The following is a 27,339-nucleotide window of genomic DNA, read 5'->3' on the forward strand; positions in this document are numbered from 1 at the left end:
GTAAAATAGATAGCTAGTGGGAAGCAGCCGCATAGCACAGGGAGATCAGCTCAGTACTTTGTGACCACCTAGAGGGGTGGAGGGAGGGAGACGCAAGAGGGAAGAGATATGGGAACATATGTATATGTATAACTGATTCACTTTGTTATAAAGCAGAAACTAACACACCATTGTAAAGTAATTATACTCCAATAAAGATGTTAAGAAATAAAAAAAAAATTTTAAGAAAAAAAATAAGGATATATTGTACAGCCCAGGGTATATAGTCTATATTTTATAATAACTATACATGGAGTATAATCTTTAAAAATTATGAATCACTATGTTGTACACCTGATACTCATATAATATTGTAAATCAACTGTACCTCAATTTTTTTAAAGTTAAAGAGCTCCTTAAGGTGCATTAAGAGAGCAAGAATGGCAATGGAGACCTGCTAACAAATCAGTTTCTTAACGGATTTGTAACTTAGCTGAACAAGTGGTAACTGCGATAGCAGGTTTAATCACTATACTCTTTTAAATGTCCTATTCTTATATATTATTTAACTTATAATGGGCCATTGGTTAAAGTCAGGAAGTATAAGAAACACTGATGTTAAAATACAACAAATTAATGAAGACTATAAAAAATGATAATAATTCTGCACAATCACCCTAAGATGATTTTTGCCAGATAAGGAAGTTGCAGTCATCTGATCAGAAATCACATATAGTACATCAAGCTATCTTTACTCCTTCAAAATGTGAATGTTTAAAAAGAAAACATAGTGACAATTATATCCAATTTGGCTTTTCATTTGTTGACAATCAAGACTGCCCATACACAAAATATGTTATTTGTGACAAAATGCTTACAAATAACAGCCTGAGACCAATCTCTCTTACCTCGTCATTTCAAACATAGTCAAAATAAACCATTTGTGTTTTTTAGTGCAAAATGCAAGAATCCAAAACACCAGGTCATGAAAGCAGCTTTTGTCTATTTGATATTGAATCACATAATTAAATTTCAATCTGGGTTTTAATATATATCCAGTCTCCAACAAACATGATAGATGTCATATTTATTTCTTGGTAAAGCATGTTTTTTCTTGCATAACTAATTAAAAGAAATTAAATTAACTAATGCCTGCAAAGCACTCGCTATAGCAACTAATATAGAGGAAACACAAAATAAATGTTAGCCATTATTTTTTTTTTGAGAATTTCTTTTTATATTTATTTATTTTGGTTGCGTTGGGTCTTCATTGCTGCTCGGGCTTTCTCTAGTTGCGGTGAGCGGGGGATACTCTTCATTGTGGTGAGTAGACTTCTCATTACGGGGGCTTCTCTTGCTGCGGAGCACGGGCTCTAGACGAGCGGGTTTCAGTAGTTGCAGAGCACGGGCTCTAGAGCACAGGCTCAGTAGTTGTGGCTTAGTTGCTCCATGGCATGTGGGATCTTCCTGGACCAGGGCTCATACCAGTGTCCCCTGCATTGGCAGGCAGATTCTTAACCACTGCGCCACCAGGGAAGTGCCTAGCCATTCTTCTTCTTATTATTAAATTATTATCAGTTGTTAAATGAGAAGAAGTTTAATTTGTTCTAACATTTATTAATATTATTAAATGCTATTTGTGGAATAAACTTGATAATGTAAATGTTAATAATACTGATCTCAATTTTTTAATTAAAATTATGTTTAAATTAAAATGATCTAATCTGTACCCAATTTTATGTATTTCTTCTTAATCTCTCAAATTATAAACTTACAAATTATAAGGGTTTATCAATAATAGACAATAGTTTTTCCTTTCTGTGTTAGCAGTAACCAATTAAAAGGAATACTGGAGGTGGGGAAACTATCTCATTCACATAGCCACAATGATATATCTAAGAATTTTTTTTAACATCTAATGTATACAATGAGTATATCAGAGTAATTAAGAACATGGGCTTTTGGAGACAGACTCTGGTTCTGACTTTGGACCTAAGGTGATAAGGGACAAATCACCTACCCTTCACATTCTTCAATTTCACCATTATTAAATAGGAATAATGGCAAACCTCTCTCTTACAGTCTTAAGAGTTAAACGTATTCATAATGTATTTAGAACAAAGCCCTTCACAGCATTAATTTTCAATAAGTATTATCTATTTTTACATGATATAGGAAATGATAAAACTCTACTGAAAAAATATAAAAGAAGAGCTGAATAAATGAGGATACACATTATGTTTCAGGATGGAAAGAAAGCTCATTATAGAAATGTCAGTTCTCAGGTTGTTCTGTAAGTATCATTTACTTCTGATCTGAATTCAAATAATAGCAATTCTTTCTGAAAATTGTCGACATGACTATAAAATGAAACTGGGAGAATAAATTTATGAGACTAAGAAAAAAATGAGAAGTTAGAGTAATGCAAGTTAGTTGTATTATGGGGCATTAAAATGTTATGTCAGTGATGGTGAAGCAGATAAATTTAAAACACTTGGTTTCCCAGAGGTAGATCCTAAAATGTATAAAAGCAAAATATTTGATAAAGGTCACGGCACAAACTAATGAGGAAGGAATGTACTATTCAATAAAATATATTGGAATATTTATTCAGCTATTTGGAAAATAAATTAATTTAGAGCCTGTCTTCATAACCTTATACCAAATAACATCCAAGGAATTTTTTTTAATTAAACCATAATAAAGTTAAAAGAAAATAGAGGTAAAAATGTATTTGATCACCAGATAGATAATGAACATTTAAGTAGTGAAAGAATTGTCTCCATTATCATTGTCATAGATAGTACTTATTATACATTTACTATGTGCTAGGCAATGCAGAAAGTGCTTTACATACTTTTCTCAAAGCAACAATATGATGTCTTATTGATTCCATTCTAGAAACACGGACGTTTAGGCATAAGAAGGAAGGAAGTGGCAGAATCAGAGTATGAACCTGGGGAGTCTGATTCTACAACCTGTGCTCTTAGATTTTTACCCCCTAAACATACATATAATTGAAATAAAATTGGAGAGGAAAAGACAAAATTATAAAAAGAAAGAAAGTAAAGAAAACAAGTGAGCCAAGATATAAACAAAAACTTTGAAATAGAAGAAATGCAAATGGATAAGAAAGATGGAAAAAAGTTAACTTCTGTAAATCAACTATACTTTAATAAAATAAAATTTTAAAAAAAGAAAATACAGAAAAAAGTTGAACTTCTGTAATCAGTTGTGCACACACAAAACAATATACTGGGACACCTTTTTTTAAACATAAAATCCATGCCACTTTCTTTGTTTTCCTTTACAATGATCATACTTAGAACTAGTAAGATCTTGGGGAGGCATCAATTAGGCATTGCCAAACTGCTTTCCAGAAATGACACACACCAATTTATACTCCCCACAAGCAGCAAAAGAATAGGAAGCCCTAAAAGTATTTATAGCTTTTGATCTAGAAATTCTACTTCTAGGAATCTATTCTAAGGGCAATTTTGGAAATGCAAAGTTATAATCATAGAGACGTGTATTTAAATTTTTTCATTATAATAAGGAAATTGGGGAAATAATCTAAATGCCCAGCAATAAGAAAGTGGTTATGTAAAGTAAGGTATATCTAAGAGATATTATACTGTATTATACTGTAACTCAAGGGTCAGCAAACTATGGCCTGTGGACTGAGTCCAGTCTACTGCCTGTTTATTTTTTCCTACTTTTGTCAATAAAGTTTTATTGGAACATAGCCACATAAAAAAAATAAAATTATGCCTTCATTATATACCACTCAAAAATAACTAAGTGATCTTTAAAATTCTTTTGGGACTGGAAGATTAAATTATGGCAAAACAAGTTTATGTGACAAAAAAACAAAAACTGAAAAAAAAACCCTGGCTCAGCCACTATTCCTGGTTTATCCACCATATTCCTCTCTAGTCTTCTCCATTCTTGCTCTGTGCCCCAGGAGGCTAGCCTATCTAGATTCCTTAAATGGGTTTCTTTTCCCCTGGCTTCCAGTTCAGCCACTAGGAGGCACCCAGAGATGAGAGGATTGGAAGGAAAAGAGGTTAGAGTATTTAGTCCCCCATCTCCTCTCCTTCCTGGCAGTCACTTGACAGTAGTTACATTTCCAACAGTAGTTACCTTCAACAACTTCAGAGACCGCTCGCCCTTGTCTACCGCTTTCACTGGGTCCCAGGCACAGCTCCTTCCCTCTCCTCTTTTAGTCCAGGGGAGGGAATGGCTTGCTGCTCTTACTAATTTCTGGGTGCTTTACCATCTTTTCGTCTACTTTGGATCCCTTCATCCTGCTTACCTTTATAAATAGTTCTTTCATTAACCTCTCTTTAATTACTCTTTTGAGTGTGCCACTTTTCCCTTGACTTTTACAATACTTGGTAGTGGAAGTGGCACCAGGAAATAGGACCTAAAAATGGGATTTGGGTAACTAACCTAATCGATGAGAGCCTCCTTTAAGGGCAGATGGGATACTGACAATCTGTGGTAAGGAGGGGCATTAAAACTATTCAAATCACTGGTGATGGTAAATGAAGAGTGACAGTAGAAGACAAAATGTAGGGAGCTGAAGTGGCTCTGGCACTCTGGCACTATAGTGACAATGGTGATTACAAAGACCCTGGGGTGGGCCAACTGCCCTGACTGCTGCAGGCAGGATACACACAGAAAGTGACAAAATGAAAGACCTTGAATTCCTGAGTTTAAAAAAAATAACAAAAAAAACCAGGTAGAAAATCAGGAAGACTTCATGGCAGTTTGAAGGAGTCCCTCATCCTCCATAATGGCAGGGCAGATATGGCTGAGGACCAAGCACAAAGCCTAATTATAAGCATCACAGAGTTCTCATACCATGAATATGGATATTTGCCAGATCTCTTATTCTAAGGCAGTGGTTCTCAACTGGGAGCAGTTTGCCTCCCAGGGAACATTTGGCAATGTCTAGAAACATTGAGAGTTGTCACAACTGTGGGGTGTACTACTGGTATCTAGTGGATAGAGACCAGAGATGCTATAAGGATCAGAGAGGCACAGGATAGCCTCACACACAATTATTTAGCCCAAAATGTCAGTAGTCCCGAGGTTGAGAGACACTGTGCTAAGGTAAGAGGGCACTGGCTGGGAAGATATAAGACCCTGTACATGGAATGGGGACATTTAGGTAGATGAGAACTTTGAACCTCTAAATCCTCTTGATATTTCCTTGCTGATTAAAGTGGATCCTCATCCTCATTCAAAGAACCAGATTTCCCTTGCATAAAAATCTTGTGTGCAGTTATTGAGCTAACAAATTCTGGTCAATAAAAATAATCAGAAACCATTCATTTTCACATGGCAGGGCCAGCAGTATACCTTCACTCTCTTATCCCAAAGTTATGTCATCTCTCCTATTCTGTCACAATATAGTCTGTTCTCTGTTGCAGTATAGTCTTAATTGTCTTGCTATCCCATAGAAAATCACAATACCCTATTACATTGAAGTAATTTTGCTAACTGGACCTGCTGAGAAGGAATGAGTAAGCACCATACATATTTTAGTAAGACATATGCATGCCAGAAAATGGGTGATAAACTCGGCAAAAATTCAAGGGCCTGACATATAAGTAAAGTTTCTAAGGGTGCAGTAGCCCAGAACACATAGGTATATTCCCTCTAAAGTGACAAAAATATTGCTTTCCTTCCACCATTCACCACAAAGGGAAACATAATATTTGATTTGGCCTCTTTGGATTGTGGAGGAAATATACAACACATTTGGGCATCTTGTTCTGATTTCTTCCTAGATAACTGGTAAGTCTTCCAGTTTTGAGTGAGGTCTGGATCAGGAGAAGTTTCTATAGAAGGTCCTGGCTATAAGCTGCTCTGTGGCTCTTATGTGGTGACTCCAGCACATCCAATTGTACTAGAAATATTTCTGGCAGATAGAGATGTTATATAGAGCCTCTAGCAAGCCCTAATATAAATATTACAGCACAAATCCCAAGGTTTTAGGGTAGGAATTCTGCTAGTAATAGTGCTGCATTTGTAAAGCAGCTCCTGGCTTCCTGCTAAGCTGTGGAAAATTCTGAACACCAGACCATGGGATACTAAATGACTATGTGACATAAACCACCCATCATGAACTAAGTGCTGTGTGATCCGCTGAATTACAAAATTGGAAGTAAAGAGCAGAATTATATTGTCAGATGGAAATGGTATATATAAGATCTAGTCTGTACAGGTCAGAAGGAAGAGTAGATTGTACAGCAGGTGGCTGTACAATGGTGGCTCCCATGGCACCCCATCATGAACTAAGTGCTGTGTGATCCGCTGAATTACAAAATTGGAAGTAAAGAGCAGAATTATATTGTCAGATGGAAATGGTATATATAAGATCTAGTCTGTACAGGTCAGAAGGAAGAGTAGATTGTACAGCAGGTGGCTCAGACTCCCATGGCACTTATTCCCAAAGCTTCAGCCCATCTGCCTTGACCCACACCTATGCATCATAGAGAACGCCCTACAATCAGTAAAGAGATGAGGGAAAAGCATGGCCTGGTTTACTGCTGGCTTGCACAGTGTGCTCAGCTGAGTCAGAAGTGGATGGACAATACATCGCAATCTCACTCAAGAATGACCCTGAAAGTCAACGGTGAGGGGAAATCCTCCCAATGCCTCCCAGTGGGCAGAAACTCAGGAATTCCATGGAAGGAGAAAGAGCCTGACAAATCTACCCTGATTAGTCAGTCACTAACAGGTAGACAGCTTGTCAGAAACATACAAAGAACAAGAATGAAATATTGGTGACATAGACACCCATGAGGAAGGACGACTCAGAGTGAACGGAGTATGTGTGAAGATGTCCTTGTCCCAAGTGTATCCTCACCAGATGGAACTGAGAGCACAAAGGCTCTCAAAAAATCACACGGATGATATGACCATCTTTGTGAAGCCGATCACCTATTTTCCCTATTACCCCAGCACTTGATCAATAGGCCCATGTAAAGTTTTAACCACGAGGTTAAAAAAAAAAAATAAGCCAGCAAGCCAAGGTGCTGGCAGAGGATCAGTGGCACATGGAATGGTTGTTGAAAAACCAAAGCTAAGTTTATCAACTTTTGCCTCATGACCGGCTGCAGACCAGACTGCAGCTCCTGTGTTTTATGTTAATTAATTGTTTATTTTTTTCCCACTACCTTGTATGAAGCACACCAGCAGAAGCTAGCATTTTAATTAGATTCCTGGTGGGAATATAACTGGATTTATCTCCTCATACTAAAATCCAGTAGCTGATGGGACTTTGTGTTTCCATGGTGTTGGGGCCATAGCTTTTTTTCCCTCACAAAGGAGTAGAGCCCTATTCTGTGCCCCGGGTGGCTGGCCCAGGTGGACTGCAGGACCCAGGCTCCCTTTTCACCTCTGGCTTTTGGTTAGGTTTGCCAATGGGAGAGGACTAGGAAATTGGAGGAAAAAGAGGTTGTAGTGTTTACTCTCCCAGCTCCCTCTATACTAAATCCTAGCTTATAAAACAGCTTAAGGCCACAGATTCTGCTCAGCAGCCTCTCTCTTATGACCTCAGCTCTCCCTGAGTTCCTAACAGCTCCTTCCCCCTCCCCCTACAAGCCCAGGGGTAGCAATTGTTTCTAGAGATGCAGTTGCTAGCCCAGAAGCGCAACACCATCCCCTGCAGGTTCCCTTCATCCAGTCCACGCCATTGCAAACAGTCTCCTCTTTAACCTGTCTTAAATTGCCCTTTAGGTTTTCTGTCTCTTTCCTGCTACAGGTAGCTTCACTTCTCAGAGCAGAAAACCAAGGCCTAGAAGAGGGACAGATTAAACTGCTCCCTTTCTTCCCACAAGGGCCTCCCTAGGGACCAAACCACAAGGCTCTGCCTGGACATTATCATCCAGAGAACACACGTCTGGAAATCTCCTTGTCTGTATTCACAAAATGGTTTGCAGGCTGGTGAAAAATGTTTTCCAGAGAGGGTAACAGAGTTAGTGTAAGCTAGTCTCCAACCCAGGACTCTAGGGCCCCAGTGTGGGACACTCCTATTCCAACTGCTGTCATAATTCCGTAGAAGAGACATATATCAAAAAGGTACCAATGACCTGACCTGCAAGCCTCTTCTGCCTGAATTACTCTGGGACAGCCAGTGCTGGTCCACCTCTCTGGAACGGCCTCAGCTTCCCATCACCCTCACACACACACACACACACACACACACACACACACACACGCACGCACGCATGTGCACACACACACATACACACACATGCACTGATCACACTCCATGTACCACACTGCACCAGGCATGAGAATAGATATGCTTTTGTTGTCTCACAGACTGATGGAAGATTTCCTAGGCAAACAGAGATCACTTTTAAAATGGGAAGGGAAAATGGGAAATGTCTAAATACACACAATGGAAAATTATGCAGCTATTAAAGATATTTATGCAGAGTCTGAAACAGTACAGAAAGTGTTTATGACAAAATGTTAAGAGGAAAAAGCAGGGTACAAAATGATATCTTATTGTATGCTTAACACTGTGTAAAAATGCATACGGAAAAAATGGACTGGAAGAAAATGCACCAAAATGCTAACAGTGGAACGTGAGATGACATTGCTCTGTACTTAGCAAAGCTCTTATAATAGGCATCAATTACTTTATGTCCTGTATTAACCTTCTTAACCATACAAGTAATTTTGAAAAATATTCTCATTTTTAAAATACTCCAGCTGTAGGTATGAAACGGAAGTCCCCCTTAAGGATGCCACCCACAATCCCAGTCCCCTCCCCAGATAATCACTGTTTTCAATTTGCTTTGTCTAGCTTTTACGGTATGTAGAGAGATAAAGGGGGGATTTAACATAAATGGCATGTTATACAAATTATTCTGCAACTTACTTTTTTCACTCAGTAATAAAGCTTGGGGGTCTTTACATAACACTATGCACATAACTAGCTGAAGGATTTTTACCGTTAAAAGCAGGTCCTAATATGACTATTCCACAGTTTAATTAATATTTAGGACAATTTAAGCTTGTTTCCATTTTGTCACTGTAAAAAACAAGTTGGAAGGAACAGTCACATAAATGTCTCTTTGCATACATTAGGACTATGTTTCTAGAATGGACATTAAGAGGTGGAATTTCTAGATTCCAACTAGAGAAAGCCCACACACAGCAACGAAGACCCAATACAGCCAAAAATAAAAACAAATAAATAAATTTTTTTTTTTAAAAAAAGCTTGAAGGTCTGGATATTTTAGTGTTAAAAGTTCCCATAGACAGATCAGATCTCTCCAGATACCACTGGCTACTTCTGGGAAAACGGGGGGTCTCAGCTGGTCAGTGGGTCCTAGGGCTCTAGAGGTGGGGTTTCCTAGCCTCCCAGGGGTCCATGGGGTCGCTGAGGGACTGCCCAGCACCCAGGAACACAGACTCTCCACATCTGCCCACCAGATATGCCCTGGGGATCAAACCACAGACCCTGCCTGGTTCCAGCTGCCTGCAGCATCCTATTTCATATTCAGATTATGAAAAGGAGTATAGCCAGGGGAAAAGGTTTCTCAAAAAAAGCCCAGCACCCACTAAAGCTCACCATGAACTTCATATCTCATGCAGAAAGGAGTTTATATCTCTAAGATCTGTCCCCTGGGGGTCTGGAAGTCAGAGCCAAGCGTTTTAATATTCCAGATACTTCATACCTGAAAAAAACATAACTTATAACAACTGTCTTGCTTTCTGAAGAAATAATGTCTTAACTCACAAAAGCAAAATGGATTCCAACTCAACCTGATCACAGCTACAGTGGGCTCTGTCTGGCCCTTGCCTGATAGGCTGGGTCTCAGTAGGGGCCCCCTTGGCCTTTCATTCCTCAGGCAAACCTCTCAACAAAACCTCCCTTTAAAGGCCCCTGAACAGGCCGCAGAAGGGTCTCTGTGCTCCCACCCATGATTCCCTTCCATCCAAGGCAAGGAGCCAGGCCCAGGGAGGGGCAGGATCTGATGGAGACCTCACCCTCCTGCCCAGGCTCTTCCCACAGGACCCCTCCAGCAGGGCCCCAGGGCACAGCCCAGCAGCAGGGAGGAAGGCACAAGCAGCCAGGAAAAGGTACAAAGTGACTATGTAGAAAGGCTCCAACAGGGGCTCCTGGGTTCAGAGGAAGGAAAGGTGTGTGTGTCTGTGTCTCATGTCTGTGGCGGGGCAGGAGAGGACCCATGGCGGAGGGCCGCCACAGGCCCACCACCAGCCCACAGTCCCTATTTTGAACTCTTAGACTTGCTATGACTTTGAGCAAACTATAGAACTGAACCCATGTGTCTAAACATCAATAGTGGCCAATCACCTACCAACCCTCAGAACAAACCCCAAATCCCTCCCCTTGGCTTTCCTCCTAGTTCAAGGCTATCATCCCTCTCTCGGGTGACTACCGCAGCCTCCTAACTGGTGTCCCTGCTTCCACTCTTCTCCCCTAATAGTTTATTCTCTGCATAGCAGCCAGAGAGATGTTTTCTTATAAAATAAATTGTATACTCTTACTCCCCTGCCTAGAAACTTTGAATAACTTCCTACTGCTCTTGGAGAAAATTCAAATCTATCACAGCCAACAAGTCCCCAAATGATGCAGCCCTGCCTACCTCTGTAGCCTCTCCTCCATTCATCCTCTCCCCGCTTTCTGCCGGTCTCTCATTATTCCTTCAACATGTCACACTCGTTTCTGGCTCAGGGTCTGATTTAGGTTCCCCAAAAGCAGAAGCTGAGAGGAGGTTCATGTGAAATTGATTTATTAGGGGAGCGTTCCCATAAAGCCAGTAAGGAAGTGAGGCAGAAGTATCAGGAGGGGACGAAGCCAGGCCAGAGAGCCCCATCTAGCAAAGTCCCACAGTCAGTGGTTTGACACGGTACCTCCGGGGAGTCCAGGAAACAGTGGAGGTCACTTCCCATCAGGGGCAAAGGGGCTGGCAGGGGTACCCCTGCACCCAGGAGTCACTGGCTAAAGGCTGCCTCAGGGGGGTGGGGGAGGATGAAAATTGCCAGGTATCTTTTCTGTCCGCCAGCAGCCTGAGGTCAGTTTGCCAACAAAGAGCTGCAGGCACCAGGAGTTGGGAGGGAAGGCAGGAAGGGATGATGGGGTCGGGCGGGAGTGTGCATGAGCCTGGGAAGGGATGCACAGGGTTGGGGGCAGAGCAGCCACAGCCTCAGCTAAGGGTCTCTGCCTGCTTTTCCCTCTGTCTCTTCCTATGACTCACTCCTCCCTTTCACCAAGGTATCCACTCAAATGTGGCCCCAACTACCTAAAATAACCTTCCCTCCCATCCCGTCATTCCTCACCACTTTACCCTGCTTTCCTTTCCTTCATGGCACTAACCACCATGTGCCATGATCCTGCTCTCTGACTGGTGTCCTGTGTCTCCCCTGGACTGGAAAGGGGGGGACCCTGTCTGGCTCCTTCACATCTGTGTCTCCAGCACTTAGTACAATGGGTGTCTTGAGCACTTGGTTGGTGCTGCCTGGCACATCTCAGACAATTTATGCAACTTTTATTTATACTTAACAAACACTTGTGTAGCATTTGCTGGTCTAAATTCCTTACAACTCATTTAATTCTCCGAGTAATCCAGTGAGGTAGGTCCTGTTATTACCTTCATTTCACATGTTGGGAAGCTGAGACTCACAGGTTGAATAACTTGATTGAAGCTGCACAGATGGGGAGAGGCATGGACAGGCATTCAGGCCATCCGAGTGGCTCCGGAGGCTGCACCACCTCTAAAATGACCATCTGCAAGGTAGGTATCATTATCCTCTATATATAGAAGAGGGAACAGTGGCTCAGAGAGGTGCCATGGTTTTCCCAGAACTGGTGGGAAGTGGGGCTGGGATTCTGACCCCTAAGCCAGTTCCCCCACTATGGTGCCGCCATGAGTGGACTCCCATGGGCAGCATTAGCAGACCCCCCCATCCTTCTTCCTGTGGCTCCCCGCACATTCTTAGCCCTCTCCATTGATCCCTGGTGATGGTTTCTAGCCCACTCACTGGGGAGAAAGGAAGCACTGCCCCACAGCTGAGGAAGTCTCTCAGGAAGGACTAACTCAGTGAGACTCCTGCCGAGACATGGGGGCCCCAGGATGGAAGCCCCTCCCTCCTCTCACGAGGTACACACATTGGGTGACCCAAGTTGGGATGCTGATGTGATCCTGACATATTGCAGCCAGTAAATCTCACTGCAGCCTGTTCAGCTGCCCCTGCAAAAGGTAGAACAAAACCCTCACAAAGTAATATTCCAAACAAACAAAGCCAGTAATGCTTAAGCAGTGGGGTGTGTGTGTGTGTGTGTGTGTGTGTGTGTGTGTGTGTGTGTGTGTTGGAAGGGGTAAGAGAGACTGGAGAGACATGTACACAGGCAGAGAGATGAGTGAGGCAGTGATCGGATGTCCCACCTCTCAGGCTGGAAACTTCCACCATTCAGAGCAATACCTCATTAACCCAGATGCCACATGACTGGAGATGGAGGGTGCAGTACAGCCCACCATGCCACCCACCAGGCAGGACAGCTCACCCAAAGGGAGCCCTCCAAATCAGCAGAGTGATTCCCGCCACACTGCAATTACCCTGCCCATCAACGCACCTTTGACAGAGACACACATGCACCACCCCTAGCTAACATGCCCACCTCCCAGCTCAGCTTGCCAACAATTACGGCAATTCCCAGATTGCTATAGACAACTCACTGGGAGCTACTCAGTACCTTCTAATTAGTGTTATACACTGCTTATCTGAGTCTATTGATATTGGCCCTAATCAGTAATTCTCACATTCTCACATAAAATATTTAATGACTAAACAAGAAATTTGATTAAGGAGAGAGCATTTTACTTGGATTCCCACAGTGGTTTTCTGGAGACTCAGCTGGTTTTTTTCTAGGCAGGAGTAAATACAGTCAGCACAATTACCCACCAAAGGCGGTGGAAAATAGCAAACTCAGATTCACCTCCCCTGAAACATTCAGCAATGGCTACCAAAAAAATGGGCAAAGACCACAGACAGGCAATTCACACACACACAAAAAACCCCACAAATGGCCAAGAAATCTCACTAGTAATCAAGAAATACACATTTCAATCAGACACTGTCCCTTCGATCAAATCGGCAGACTGTCAACTCTACCTCTGCTGCTGTTGGTAAAAATGTGTACTGGCTCACCGGTCTTCTCTGCCACGCTCTCCCCATCTTCTGGAAAAGGCAACCCTCCTGCAAGGAATCTCTCCGCCAGCCACCCCGTCTGAAGCCACGTGGCTGGAAGTGGAGCTGCCATGTTCTGCCTTTCTGTCACCTCCAGCTATTGCAAATGGCCAGAATCAGAGCTCTGACCTAAGCCAGGCCCCCCTCAGGTCCCCCCACTGCCCTTGGTGATTGGTCAGGATGGGCCAATAAGACACTTCCCTGTGAGCTTTCAACAGGGGACAGAAGGGCTGGCTTCATTCCCTCTCTAGTGGCAAAGCTGCAAGATAGCAACCAGGAGAGCCAGCAGTAACCACATTCTGTCACACTCACAGTGACACTTACACACAGGTTCATACAACCCAAGCCCTGGAACAGGGTAGAGCTGGTTAGCATCATGGACATACACAACAGGCACCCAAGCCCCGGCCCTCCTCCCCTGCCTGTCACCCTCAGAAATGATGGCCATTTGCCTGAGTTCTCATCCCAGGCAGGAACACCACCCAAGGAGCCCAAAGCGAGCTGGGAATCAGGCCCTCACATTGTCTTTAGGAGGCAGGAGGAGCCCTGTGCCTCTGTCACTGTCATGGGAGCTGGGGAGACCTCAGGGATGCCAGGAACTCTCTCCCACAACAATTCCAATGATAGCTTTGCATAATCAGTGCTCAGCACGGCCACCGCCACCACCTCCACACACGAAAGACTACACAGTTTACAGTTTAGGAAGTGATTCCCAAAACTCTAGGAGCTCCCTTTAGGGGGAAGAACCCAAGTATAGAGACTCCCAGATGCTCGCTGCTTTGCAGCCCTCCAGCCTTCCAAGGAGCTCTGTGGCTTTCCTCTTCCAAGATTCCTTCTCCACCTTTTAACGTCAAGCTCAACGCAGTTAAGTAAACTGTCACAGGACTTCTAAATGTGGACACAACACAAACCAGACAAGCAGGGTCCTGCTCCTCACAGGCCAGAAGGGTTGCGTTAATAAATAAATTGGAGCACTATCTACCCCAGGACAGTGGGTAGATAGCATACCCACTACACTATCTACCCAAATTGTACCCAAGGACAGTTCCATTTCATGCTATTATCCCAGTGCAAGTATTAATAACAGCTTTCATTCAAAGGCCTCGTGGATTGGGCAATAAATTAGCCTTATCTATATATAAATCTACAATCAACCGAGCCCCAGCCCCACAGACACATGTGCCCTCTTGCTTCCTTCATCATGGTGGAATCTGCCACATAGTCTGAGCTCCAGGCACTATCTTTTCAACTTTCCTTCCGCTGTGTGCAAAATGCCAAAGAAGCGCAATCCAAATTCGTTTCCAGCCATCAGCTCACAGAATGGCTGAGCTAGCCCTGTGCCCTTTCCCTCGTTTGTGGGCTGGGCTGCCTTGCCCTTTTCAGCATGCAAGCATATTTCAGAGGTTTGCGGAAGTATTTCTCTCAGCAGACTGGCCTTTAGTTCAGGGAAAATTACCGCAGCTTGACTGGTGTTGGAATCCGAGAGAAAATGAAATCAACTTCATGGGGCTCCTTCTGACAGGTTTGTAAAAAACAGTAGAAATTCCTTCCCACCCCTACTGCCACTGTCTGCCTCATTCTAGAATGGTGGGCTCCCAGGCAGGACTTCGAAAAGCTCCTGCCATGCAGGCCTGCCTGTGAACGTCTCTGCTCCGGAGTCAGACTGCCAGGGTTCAGACCCTGCCTCCATCACTCTAGTTCTGTGACCTCGGGCACATCCCTTAAGCATCTCTAGACCTCAGCTCCACCACCTACTGAGTTGAGAGGTTAGGTGGGAAAGCACATGCAGACCATTTAGCCCAGAGTTTGCACCATGAGAAATTTCAGATAAATGTTAGCGATTGTCATTAATAATACTAATGATCCAATAATGCAAGTTTAAAGTGGATGAGTAGGGTGTACCCCGGTAACAAATGGCTTCAGCCTTTGAAAAGTGGACTTGCTGATATTTATGGCTAATCTCATCACAAAGTCAGTCTATTTCACGGATGCATAAACTGAGACCTGGAAGGCCAAGTGCTTGCCCCCAAACTCCAACCTCTAAAAGGCCAAGCAGGGCTAAAAGTCCCACACCCATCCCTCCACTGTGGGGAGAACACACCATTCCTTGACAAGCACCCATCAGAGAATTCACTTCATATGCGGAGTGTGATAGGTGTCATTGTGATCCCTGTTCTGCAGTTGAGAAGACTGAGGCCTAGAGAGGTTAAGTAACTTATCCCAGGAAGCCCAGCTTGTAAATGGCAGAGAGGGATGTGATCCTACATCTTTCAGAATCCCGAGCCCCCAGTATTAACGAGGAGGTCACATCACTGCTTTCTCCACTCCAAGGAAAAGCTTTTGATCTTGCCCAGCAGCAAGACCCAGTGAAATGGTGACCTTGGGGAGGAAGGGCCAGAGGCCCGGAGGACCAAGGGCGATGAGAACCCGGCTGATAGGGAACACACTCCTTCACCTCTGACCTCCAATGGGAACAGAACTTCCCTGGCACTGCGCTCACCCACCTGCCACTCTACCTCCCTTCACAAAGCTCCCCGCTCATACAGCACACTCACTACATGCCCCGCTCAGCCCTCCCCCGGAGGGCACAAGGCTGAGGACTGAACTCCTGCAGCCACGCCATTTGCCTCTTCCTCCTGGCGCCTGTTGGCAGCTGTGTTCCAAGGCACAGGGGGGCCTAAAGCAAAGAGAGGACTCCAGGTAGAAGCACACCCTGATTCCAAGAGATGCCGATGGCCAACAGTGACCCACCACAGGGAGGGAGAGCCCAGGAGTGTGTGCCATGATCCTTTAGCTGGTAACTAACCCCCAGCCCCACCCAAACAGGCTCAGCTGAAGCACCATGTGCCTAGCCCAAAGCCCACAGGGTGAGAGAAGGAGGAAGAAGGTCCCTGCCTTCCAGAAACACAGCACATCCTCCAGTAGGGCTGAGAGACCATCAAGGAAGCCTGCGTGTGCGGCTCAGAGTCAGGTCGGGGTTCTTTCGGAGACAGAAGTCATGCCCAGGCCTGGGACCAGTCATGCTGGCTGAAGCTTCATGGAGGAAGCCAACATGCACAGCTTGCTTGCAGGGTCACCATCACCTGCCCATCTCCCTGGACGCCCATGTTCACCGGCTGCATCAGGTCAGGGAAGTTTGGCAGATGCCAGCCCACTGAAGGCCAGGTCTGCACTGTTGCTGGGCAAGAAGCAGAACAAGCATGACAGCTTTGGGGGATTTTTGAGGACCCAGGGGTCACGTTGTCTGTTGACTCCCCCAGAATGTTCTGGTGAGCACCTTTGTTCTCTGGGTTAAAAGAGCTGGGAGGGCTTCCCTGGTGGTGCAGTGGTTGAGAGTCCGCCTACCGATGCAGGGGACACGGGTTCATGCCCCGGTCCGGGAAGATCCCACATGCCGTGGAGCAGCTGGGCCCGTGAGCCATGGCCGCTGAGCCTGCGCGTCCGGAGCCTGTGCTCCGCAATGGGAGAGGCCACAACAGTGAGAGGTTCGCGTACCGCAAAAAAAAAAAAAAAAAAAAAAAAAAAAAGAGCTGGGAGAGCCTCTGCTGAGCCCTCTCCAGGCCCTCTGTGCTCCCAGAGCCCCCCGGACTCTTCTCCACCTAAAGAGCCCAGTTCCAGTGCCCTGTGCCTCCCAGGTGGCCTTTTACCCCCAGACGCCCACAAGTAAAGGAGGTCATCACATGTTTTACAACACCCCCTCGGGCAAAGCTGCATCCCCCACCACCCCACTTCTCTGAAGTAGGGAGCAAGGGATGTTTTCTACTTTAATGGCCGCAGTTAAATGTTTCATGGGCCAAAACTGAGGCCAGATCACTTTATAATCATTCTTCTGGCTCCTGCATAATTGATGTCCCTTATGCACTTTTCATGATCTAATTTATCTACCTCCTAAACTGTTTTGTAAAACCTGAGTCCCATCTGTAATGATCTATGTCCCATTAGAAAGTCTACCAAGGGATTGGCTCCCCCAGCCCCGTTTCTGGGCATAAACTAAGCTGCACTGGGTGGAGGCATGATAGTCTCCAGCAGGGATGGAGGCCCATTGGGCCTCAGCAACTCTAGAGTGTTTCATTTAGAAAACACAACCAGGGGGCTCAGAGGGCAGGGGGACTCCCCAGAGAGGCAGGGAAAATGCAGGCCTGGTACCACTGGGGCCAGGCACTGGGAACCACTGGCTCTGCTCCAGCTTCCAACAATGGCTTGCTCTAGGACTTGGACAAGCCACAGACCCCTCTGTGCTTCAGTCTCCTTAGCTGGAAAATGGGCCACGGGCACATCGCTTGTTGCTGGGATTATGAGATCACTGTGATGTTAGTACCTTCCCACCATACAGGCGCACAGTAGGCCTGGACACTTGGGACTCGAGGCCCCGGTCCTTGGCAAGTTCCTCTCCCGCTGGCAGCCTCCCGAGCCCGGACTTGCCCTGGCCCCTGACAGCGATAGAGTCCCTCTCACGCACCCGGCCATGGAGCCCTGCCCATGTCTGTGCTTCTCCACGTCAAGCCTCCCTGAGCAGAGGCCAAATAAAGATGGATATTCCCTCTCTCCAAGCAAACACAGCATCTCAGTCAATCTCTTGGCACTTGAACCACACTCGTTCCTGTGCGAAATTCCACAGATGCTTATAAACACTTCCATTATTTCTGGTTTTATTTATGGTTTTTGTTAAACCTTTACTCTGAAATTTGCCATTTTTAACACTCCCTCACTGAGTAAGATTTATACGGGTTCTTCACACAGAAGCTACCTGTAATGGACAGAGCCAAAATCAATTTAGAGGGTCTCAAGAGCAGCTGACAACTCATTTTTATTGAGAAAGCGTTTTCGCAGGAAAAGGAGAGAAAACCTTAAGATCCCAGAAACATCGGCTTCCCAAGAGGCTGGCAGCACTGAGCACACCCCTCTGTGCCTCTTGCAGACAAGCTCCAGCAGCGCCAGAGCCCGCTCCTCTTCAGACTAGGGACGGAAATGAGGGTGCCAGCCTCCCCGGGGGCTCCGTGCCCCTCGGTGGGCTCGAAATGCTCGGGGGGCACATGTTGTCACTGAACCCAGTGATTCGATGGAGGCCAAGAGCAGGAAGTGGCAAGGATGGTGAGGAGAAGTCAGCCATGTTGCAAATTTATTTAATGTTCTAAAACTCTCATCTAGAATATTGTGAGATTTCCCAATTGCAGGATGTAAGTTACCATCACATCATTTGTTGGCACTGGGGTGATTTTATAGCTGGAATTGGGCCCTGGATTGTGGTCTTGTGCTTTGAGTCCATAGGCAGCCACAATGTCTCATCTAGAAGTCCAGTCCACTGGACAGGGAAATTGTTTTATTTATTTGTTTGTTTGTTTGTTTGTTTATGGCTGTGTTGGGTCTTCCTTTCCGTGCGAGGGCTTTCTCCAGTTGCGGCGAGCGGGGGCCACTCTTCATCGCGATGCGCGGGCCTCTCACTGTCGCGGCCTTTCTTGTTGCGGAGCACAAGCTCCAGACGCACAGGCTCAGTAGTTGTGGCTCACGGGCCTAGTTGCTCCGCGGCATGTGGGATCTTCCCAGACCAGGGCTCAAACCCGTGTCCCCTGAACCGGCAGGCAGATTCTCAACCACTGTGCCACCAGGGAAGCCCTGGACAGGGAAATTGAAGCTGACCTCCTAGGCTACGGGAGTTCCAGAAAAGGAAAGTCTGTTAACCTGGTGGTGGCATCTCCCTGATGGCTTCTTCCCCCATTTGTAGTAAAAGTTGGCAAACCTTTTCTCATTCCTCAGATGTTTCCCTCTACCAGTATTTCTAAACATATGTTGCACTTTCTTCACAGGCATGTCATTTTGACTGGTTTTACAATCTTCTGGGAAGGGAATGGACACAGAGGTGGCACCCTAGCCCTCTTGCCATCCTCTGCTCTGAGGGTGGAGTAATGCTGCCCCGTCCCTCCTTCTGGTTCAGGGAAGGGTCTCCTTGCCCACAGCATTTCTGTTGGGAAGGGTTTTTAGTCCCCTGATGCTTCCACCCTTCTGTTTAGCATGTGCCCAGAAACCTGGGCTGATCTTTCTGCAATAGTGAACCCCTGGGCCATTGAAGAGTGACATGGCCTCACTGGACACAAGAGATGGAATCAACAGGCAGAGACTTTTAAAGCCTTTAGAGAAAAAAATGAGATTATTTCATCTATGGACTTTTCAATGCTGTTGGAAGGATTTTCTTTTTTCTCAACAGTGATAATAATGTTATAAAAGCATCTTTTTTTGTTATTTGTTTGCATTCCTCCCCCACACTCTGGTGTTTTCAAATAAAAAAAAAAAGAAAGAAACTACAATACTTTTTGTACAAAAATGCTTAAAAGATTTTTTAAAAACAAAATTGAAATAAAATTCCCATCTGAAAGGAACCTCACCCACATTTTTTCAGGCCTTGTCAAATAAGGAAATCTCTTCCTTTGAAGATCAATGGTATAGAGATGACTTTGAACTCTTAATATCAGGCATTAGCGAGATAATGTTAGGTTTTACTAAGAATGAAAAGAATTTACCAATTTTCTTCCTGTAACACTCTGGGCTCCACAGAGAAGCTAATGACTAGCTAATTGTTCAATGACTCTTCTGGTCCATTCAGAAATGTTTAGAGGAAGAAGAGAAGTTCCTTAAGAGACCAGTTATCAAATGGCTGAGCCCTGTAGCCTGGCAAGAAGACACAGGTCTGGAAAAAGCAGAATACCAAAGAGTCTGGATGTATTAGTCGGCTTGCGCTGCCATCACAAAATACCAGATTGGGTGGCTTAACCGACACACCTTTATTTCTCACAGTTCTGGAGGCTGGAAGTCCAAGATCAAGGTTCTGGTGATTTGGTTTCTGGTGAGAGCTCTCTTCCTGACTTGCAGGTGGCCTCCCCTGGCTCTGTCCTCAAAAGGCCTTTCCTCAGTGCTTGTACACAGAGAGAGAGAGAAAGAGCTCTCCGGAGTCACTTCTTATAAGGACACTAATCCTATCAGATCCTGACCCCACCTTTATGACCCCATTTAACCTTAACTACCTCCTTAGAGGCCCCGTCTCCAAATACAGCCACATGGGCATTAGGGCTTCTACATGTGAATTTGGTGGGGCGGGGGGCAGGGGGGGACACAAAAACTTAGTTCATGACACTGCATTCTCCACAACCTGGTTCTCCCCTTCTTAGGAAATCCCTTCTCCAAGTCCCATTACCAACCCCCACTGTGTGGTCCGAAACTTCTCTATATTCCCTGCCTCTGGTCTCTACCTCTCCCCTCCCTGGTACATTCTTCAGGAGCTCCCAGGTTCCAGATGCCTCTGCCTAACCCACAGCTCCAAGTCCTTTCTCTGCTGAAACACCTCAGTGGATCCCCTACTCTGCACAGAATTAGGTCCATAATTCAGAGAGTCAGTAAGTGCAATGATTAAAAAGTTGGAGTCAGACCAACGTGCAAATTCTGGCTCTGACCTTTAATAGCTGTGTGATCTTGAATAATTTACTTAATGCCTCTGACCCTCAGGTCCATCTTCTGTAAAATGGGGAAAATAACAGCTCCCACTTCATCAGTTTTTTTTTGTGGTGGAACAAAGAGAATGTGGGAAGTGCTTAACAGAATGCCTGGCGCTTAAAACTGAACAAAGCGTTAGCCCTGGTTGTCATTATATTCCATCAACCCCTCGGTGATCTCATCCTATCTTGTGGCATTAACACTATCTCAGGTCAACTGGCCCCTAAACTCACATCTCCATCCCCAATCTATCTCTAGAACTCTACGAGGAAAGCCAGCTGCCCCGCACATCTCCACGGAGATGTCCACAACATCTCGGGCTTGTCACTCCTAAACCGGCTCCTGATCCAACCCCAAACTGCTCCACTCACAGCCTCCCCAATCCCCATCACTGAGGCTGAAACTGTGCCTTCATCTTTGACTCTTCCAGTCTCTCACACCCTCATTCAGTCTGTTAAGGAATCGTCCATGTCAAGAACGGAACTACTTGACAGCACTGGCATGACACCACTCCAGCCAGGCCACCGTCACCTCTCACCTGGGGCTGCAGCAGCCTCCCAAACGGTCTCCCTGCCTCCAGGTTTTCACGGTCAGGTTTGCACACAACACACAGAATGACACTTTCAAAGCAGAAGTCACATCACATCTCTCATCTACTCAAAGTCCCCCAGAGGCCCCATCACTGACACTGAAGTCCAAAGCCCTATGCTGGCCTCAAGGCCCCCAGGGGCTCTCTAACCTTCTCTCCTGCCACTGTCCCCCTGTGCACTCTGCTGCGACCACATGGGCTTCCTGCTGCTCCTCAAGCACATCAGCTCTCCTGCCTCGGGATCTGATGCCTGGAATGCTCTGCCCCCAAATATCCCCCGAGGTGACTCCTCACATCCCTCTCAAACTGCTGAAATGGCATCTCAACGAGGCCTCTTCTGCAACCCTAGTCAAAACTGCAACCCCCGCCAAACACACACACACACCCCTGCTGTCCCCACCCTCTACTCATTCTTTCCCCCTACGCTGACCTCTTCCTAACACACTGTATATATTACTTGTGTATTAGATTTATTTGTTTACTGTCTGTCTTCCCCTGCTAGAATGTGAACTCACAAGGGAGTAACGTGTATCTGTGTTGTTCACAGCTGCACATCCAGCCCCTAGCAGTGTTTAGCACATAGTAGTCACTCAGTAAGTACTTGTCGGCTGAATGCAGGCTCAGCCGTTAACTCACACATTTATTCAGTAAATACCCACTGAGCATCTTCAAAGTGTATTAGGGCCTCGACCTTTCCAGGCACTTTCAGAACATCCCTCCACAGAACCTCTTACTAAGTGGCTCTCGTCTCTCTGTCTAGACACCTATGTTTTGGACGGACTTTCCCTGAAGCCTTGCCCACCCGGCTCCACGTGCGGAAATCCCATCCATCCTCCTAGAGCCAGCCCCCCTCCTCCGTGAAGCCCTTGCAGCCAGCGTGGGGTGCTTGCCGTTGGGTTTCTCCGCGCCTTTCCTCTGCCCATTTTCCCATCCTGCCGAGCATCGTCGTGGATTGTGATCTATCCCATATTTCCTGCTAACCTCTGAGATCCTCAGTGTCGAGCCACATTTGCTCCTCTTAATCTCACCCGCTCTGCGAGGCACACCTCAGCCGTTCCAGAAAAACTGAGGAGTGCACTAGCACGCATCTGTATCAGGCCGTAAATTAAAAAGTCAAAAGTAAACCCTAGTTTTGGAGAGTCAGCTCATTTGGCCCCGAGACAAGAGTGCCATGAAATGATGTGATTACCTTCCTCCTACCTGGCTCACAGCCCTGTCAACAGCCCCAGAAGGAATATGCTGCCTCTCCGGGAGATGCACCTCCATCCTGCAGCCCACGCGCAGCCCCTCCCCCGCCGCAGGGACGGGCAGTCCTCCCCACACCTCAGCCCCTACCCTGGCTCCGCCAAGACTGCTCCTCCGAGCCCATTAGCTCGGGGGGAAATCCCGAACAGGACTCTGTGCACCTAGGAAAATAAAAATGATACCTTTGGTACAAACATGGGGGGTCTACATGGCACAACACACCAGTTCAACTGGATTTTATCCTTGAAGTAATGAGTTACGATGTTCAGTTTCTTGCTCCAAAGAAGGAATGGGGCATCCTCGTGCATATGATCAAAAACATACCCTCCAGCCCTGTCCTGAGACCTCATGCTATGGGAAACCAGCTGACACATCACCCGTGACACCCCTGAGCTCATGTGTCCCCAAAGGTTTCTCATCCATACAAGTCCATGTAGGAATTCAAAGAAAAGCCACATCTGTGTTTCCGACACTTCATCTGGCTTTCATCCCGCTCTTAGCACGGGACTGTCAGCGCCAAGGTTTGGAGAGGAGGCGAGGTCTCTGCGTTAATCACATCGCCACTCCTTCCGCTCCTCTTCCCGGAGGGGACTGCAGTGGAAGTTACGGAAAGTCAAAGGAGCAGGATTACGTCAAAGTAGACATCCCTCCCCAAGTCAACACTGATCCCACGGCCCAAAGCAGCAATCCAAGTTTTATTTGCTCATAAACATTAATGGGACCAAACCTCAGGGAAAGGAACAGGAAAAGCCAAATGCCAGAGAGCAAGCAGCCCCGTAAAACACAGATGCGGGGCAGGGTGGGTAAGATCAGGTCTTGGGGGAAAGGGGCTCTGAATTCTCCCTCCCCAGAGGGACTGTCTTTGCCAGCTTGGGGGATGGATCTGGGTGGCTTTTCTAACTCCTTGGAGTTCTACAAACACTTTTCTCGAGGAAGCATAAAAAACACTTAAAATAAGAGCTGTGTTCTTAATGGCCCAACCTCTGCCAAAGAGCAGCGGTGGCACAGGCCCCACCAGCGGGCTCTACTTCTCCCAAACCAACCTGAGATCTGGGGAGGGATCCCCATCTCAGAGCAGGGCTGGGACATCTTACCGGAAAATTGAGAGACCCCAATCCCAGCCCCGCCTTCTCAGTAACAGCCCAAGTGATTTAGGAAAACACATAATCTTTCTCAGCCTCTGCTCTGTCACTTCTAACGCAGGGCACATCCCGTCTGCCAGCTGTGAGGTCCTGGGGCCGTGTGATTAATGAGAGAGAGTGTATGTGATTAATGAGAGCGTATTATGAGCCAGGCCCCTGCTAAGCACTTTGTATGCCCTAACTTATTTGATTCCTTCAACAATCCTATGAGATAGGTACTGTGATCCCCATTTCACAGGCTAAGAACCTGAGACTTAGAGAGCCTAGGCCCCTGGTCTGAGGTCTCACAGCTGGAACATGGCAGAGCTGGGAACAAAATCCAGATCCATGTCAAGTGCTTTTTAAGCCGTAAGCTATCAGACCTGACTCCACACAATGCCGGGCCCTGGCCTAGCACACAGCAGCTGCTTAAGCAAAGCTTGTTCAGTTGAATTAAGTCCACTTCCTCGGACTTACATGCCAGAGCCGCAGCCCTTCGGAGGCCCCTTCCCTGGAGGTTAGAAGCAGCCCCAGGACTGTTTTTCTCCTCTTACAGGGAGAAGAACCACGGGAAAGTAGAAGCTACTTCTGACCCCTCCAGCTCTGTATTTAGGTTTTAACTGAGAGGAGGGGAAAGAGCACATTTTCTTTCCCAACTTCTTCTCTCATTTGAATATTCGATTTCTACATGTTTTTGGATTTGTAGAAGCACGGTTCCCCAGAGGAATTCCCCGAGAAGCCATCTGCTTGTGTGCTTTTGAGACACCTTGGCAAAGGGAAATACAGGATGTTAATCAATCATCCAATGGGGGCCGCTCGCTCTTTCCCTGGGAGATGGGTAATCACGTGGCCTTGAGCACGAGGGCTACATTGCCAAAGAGACACAGATTCAGGCGCTGCAGATGCTCTGGCCATTCCAGGCTCAACTCTGACTGGGGTCAGGTCGGGTCTGACACTTTGTATTAGAAATGCCAGGGGGTTGCCTCAGTGTCTGTGCCCAGAGCAGACCCCACTGCAGACACAGATAGGGATGCAGACATAACACTGTGAGGGTGCCCAATAGGAGTCAAGTCATAGCACTATACCCAGGAGGCCAGTGCCACACTGACCCTTACCTGTGGTTGCCCCAACTCCAGCACCATCTTGGTGGGCAGGAAAGCCTGGGTCTGTCCAAGCCATAGCACGTCACACTCGGGTGGGCCCTCTAGGTGTAGCCCTCCCTTCCGGGATGGCCACTGGGTCCAATGTGTCTCACGAGGGATCAAGGTAACATTGGCAACAAACGTGTGAACAGACAAACCAGCTTCCAAGTAGAATCTTACTACCTAAGCTTTAACAAGCCCCAGAGAATTTGGTCTACCACGCAGTTTCATTGGTGGAGAAAGCCAGGCCTTGAGAGGTTCAAGTACTTGCCCAAGGACACACCACAAGCCTCCCAGTCCAGGACTCCATTGTCTAAAAAAACAATGTACATACCTTCATTTAAAAAAAACTTTGTTGCAAAAAAATGCTAACCATCATCTGACAAAACAGCATTGCCACAAACCTTCTATTTATAAAAGATGCAACATCTGCGAATCACAATAAAGCGCAGAGCAGTAAGACGGAAACAAAAACAAAAACACTCACAAGAACCAGCTCTGGGTCAGCGGTGCCCACCTTGAGCAGCCAGCAGCAACAAGGTGGGAGAAGGTGGCCACCCCAAGCCATTCCTGGCCCCTATGAAGGGAGCTCCAGCCTTTCGGGGGGCTCCTGCTTCCTCTCTGTGTTCCTCTGCTCCTCTCTCCAAGCTCAGGGAGCTTCTGTCACATGTTCAGGCTGCCCCTGTGCCTTGACAAAAAGGTTTTCAAACTGCAAGAATTCCCTTTCATATTTCATCACTATATGCAAAACAAGACAGTGAGAACAGCCCAGGGCCTGCACTGCTGCAGGGGAGTGGGATTCGGCAGATGGAGTGTTTCTGCTCACACCTCGTCCTCCACCAAGCAGCCTGGGCCCAGGTGAGCTTCATTTGGCTGTGAAAGTGAGCACACATGCCTGCCTTCGGGCCAAATGCTCCGGCTGAACCATAAAGCATGAACCAGGAAGCAATCGGTCTGCTAACTCAGGCTGCCAGAGGGGCTGGCTCAGCAGTCGAGGTGAACAGATGTGTCTGCGCTCTGCTCTAGCGGGCCTGCTCCAAGCTCAGAGGAGTCCACAGCAGACCAGATGATAAACTCCCTGCCTGATCTTCACCTTGGGAGGAAATTTAGAGCGTGTGAGTCCATGAAGTATTGGGGTTGGCTAAAAAGTTCATTCGGGTTTTTCCTAAGATCTTAGTTATCATGAGAATATAGAGTAATCAGAGGGCCCCAAGGTGTGTGGGAGGACAGGAGACTTGCATAGGACTTTAATAGGCTTCCTGTAGCAAAAGGGATCTGCGGTCAAATGAGTTTAGGAAATACAGGATTAAAGAACGTTTAACAGATGCTTTTTGCAGGACTTCTCGGAGCCTTTGAAAAGCTACTGTTGATTGGGAACCTCCAAGAAGGAAGCAGAGGATGAGGTATCCCCCAGTATTATTCAGCAGGCCACAGAGCATCTCCCAGGACTGGTACCCAACGGAACCTTCTAAAATGGAGTGAAATAGTGTCTAGAGGAAGTTTCAGAGAGAGACACAAATGTCCACAGCGGCCACTTCTCTGTGAGGTCTTGGGAATTTCTGCCTCCTCTTCTATGAGGCCTAAATCCCCACCTGGGAACCGCCAATGAGTAAGAGAAGGGCACTGCCCAAGCTGGTGTCCACGTGGACACGTGTTGTGTGAAGGTACGTATGCAACGGGATGGGTCCGCCGTGGTCCTCTCTGGGAGTCACAGGGCTCCCAAGCACTAAAGACCCTGACACACCCCTGAGTCCCTGAGGACCCTGCCGTGTGCACCTCCCTTTCCATCCCTGGTCCACATCCTTCTCCTCTGCTACAACTCCTCCCTCCCTCAACCATGTTCCAACGTGTCCCTTACACAGCTGTCTCTCAGATAAGCACACAAGTTTCTTTTACAACCACAGAGAAACAAATCTGTGCTACCAGATTACCAGGCAAAGCCAAAATGCTTTGAGAAATCTTAGGGATGAACAGTGCCCATCCCCAGCTCCATTAAAGACCAGATCGCATTGAGCCCAGGACTCCTTGGTCCCCTTCACGACTCCTCCTCCTCTCAGCCCTTCCTAGGAGTCAGTCTCAACCCCAGGTGCCTGCCCCAGGGCCGGGCACCTTTTTTCCAACTCCCATCGCTAAATTCCACATCTCAGCCCTCACTCCTTTTCTCTGACCCCAAAGCCCATCTCATCCCTTGGGCAGTACTGTGCTCCCCAAATATGCCCTGAGGTCAACAGGTCTCCCCCCCAGACTCTCAGCAAACCTCTGGAAACAGCCTCCGGGACCCAGCACACCCACAGAAGCCCGGCATGCCAAACTTCTCCCCCGAACACACGCTTGTCATCCAAGGACAGTGCTGGCGCCAAAGCACTTCCTTCACGTGGGGACGCAACAACGTCTGAGCGGAACCAAAACCTGCGGCAGCCCAGTAGCCCCAGGCTCACATCTCACCTCGCCGTGCCCTCCTCTCACCCGCAGGCCTGTTGCCCACACCATCGCTCATCAGATTTTCTCATCAGATTTTCTCCTTCTGGGTTGATAGGGT

General features: G+C 46.6%; 1 protein-coding gene across 1 annotated transcript in view; it reads right to left on the reverse strand.

The window, feature by feature from the left end:
* The window catches only part of FSTL4 (follistatin like 4), a 630,434-nt gene extending 603,095 nt beyond the window's left edge, over nucleotides 1–27,339 (reverse strand). Inside the window, exon 1 of the mRNA XM_024124790.3 lies at nucleotides 27,246–27,339. The gene's annotated coding sequence lies outside the window, so the exon portion shown is untranslated. The remainder of the gene's footprint in view (nucleotides 1–27,245) is intronic.

The sequence above is a fragment of the Physeter macrocephalus genome, chromosome 8 (genome assembly GCF_002837175.3).
Source record: "Physeter macrocephalus isolate SW-GA chromosome 8, ASM283717v5, whole genome shotgun sequence".
NCBI lineage: Eukaryota > Metazoa > Chordata > Mammalia > Artiodactyla > Physeteridae > Physeter > Physeter macrocephalus.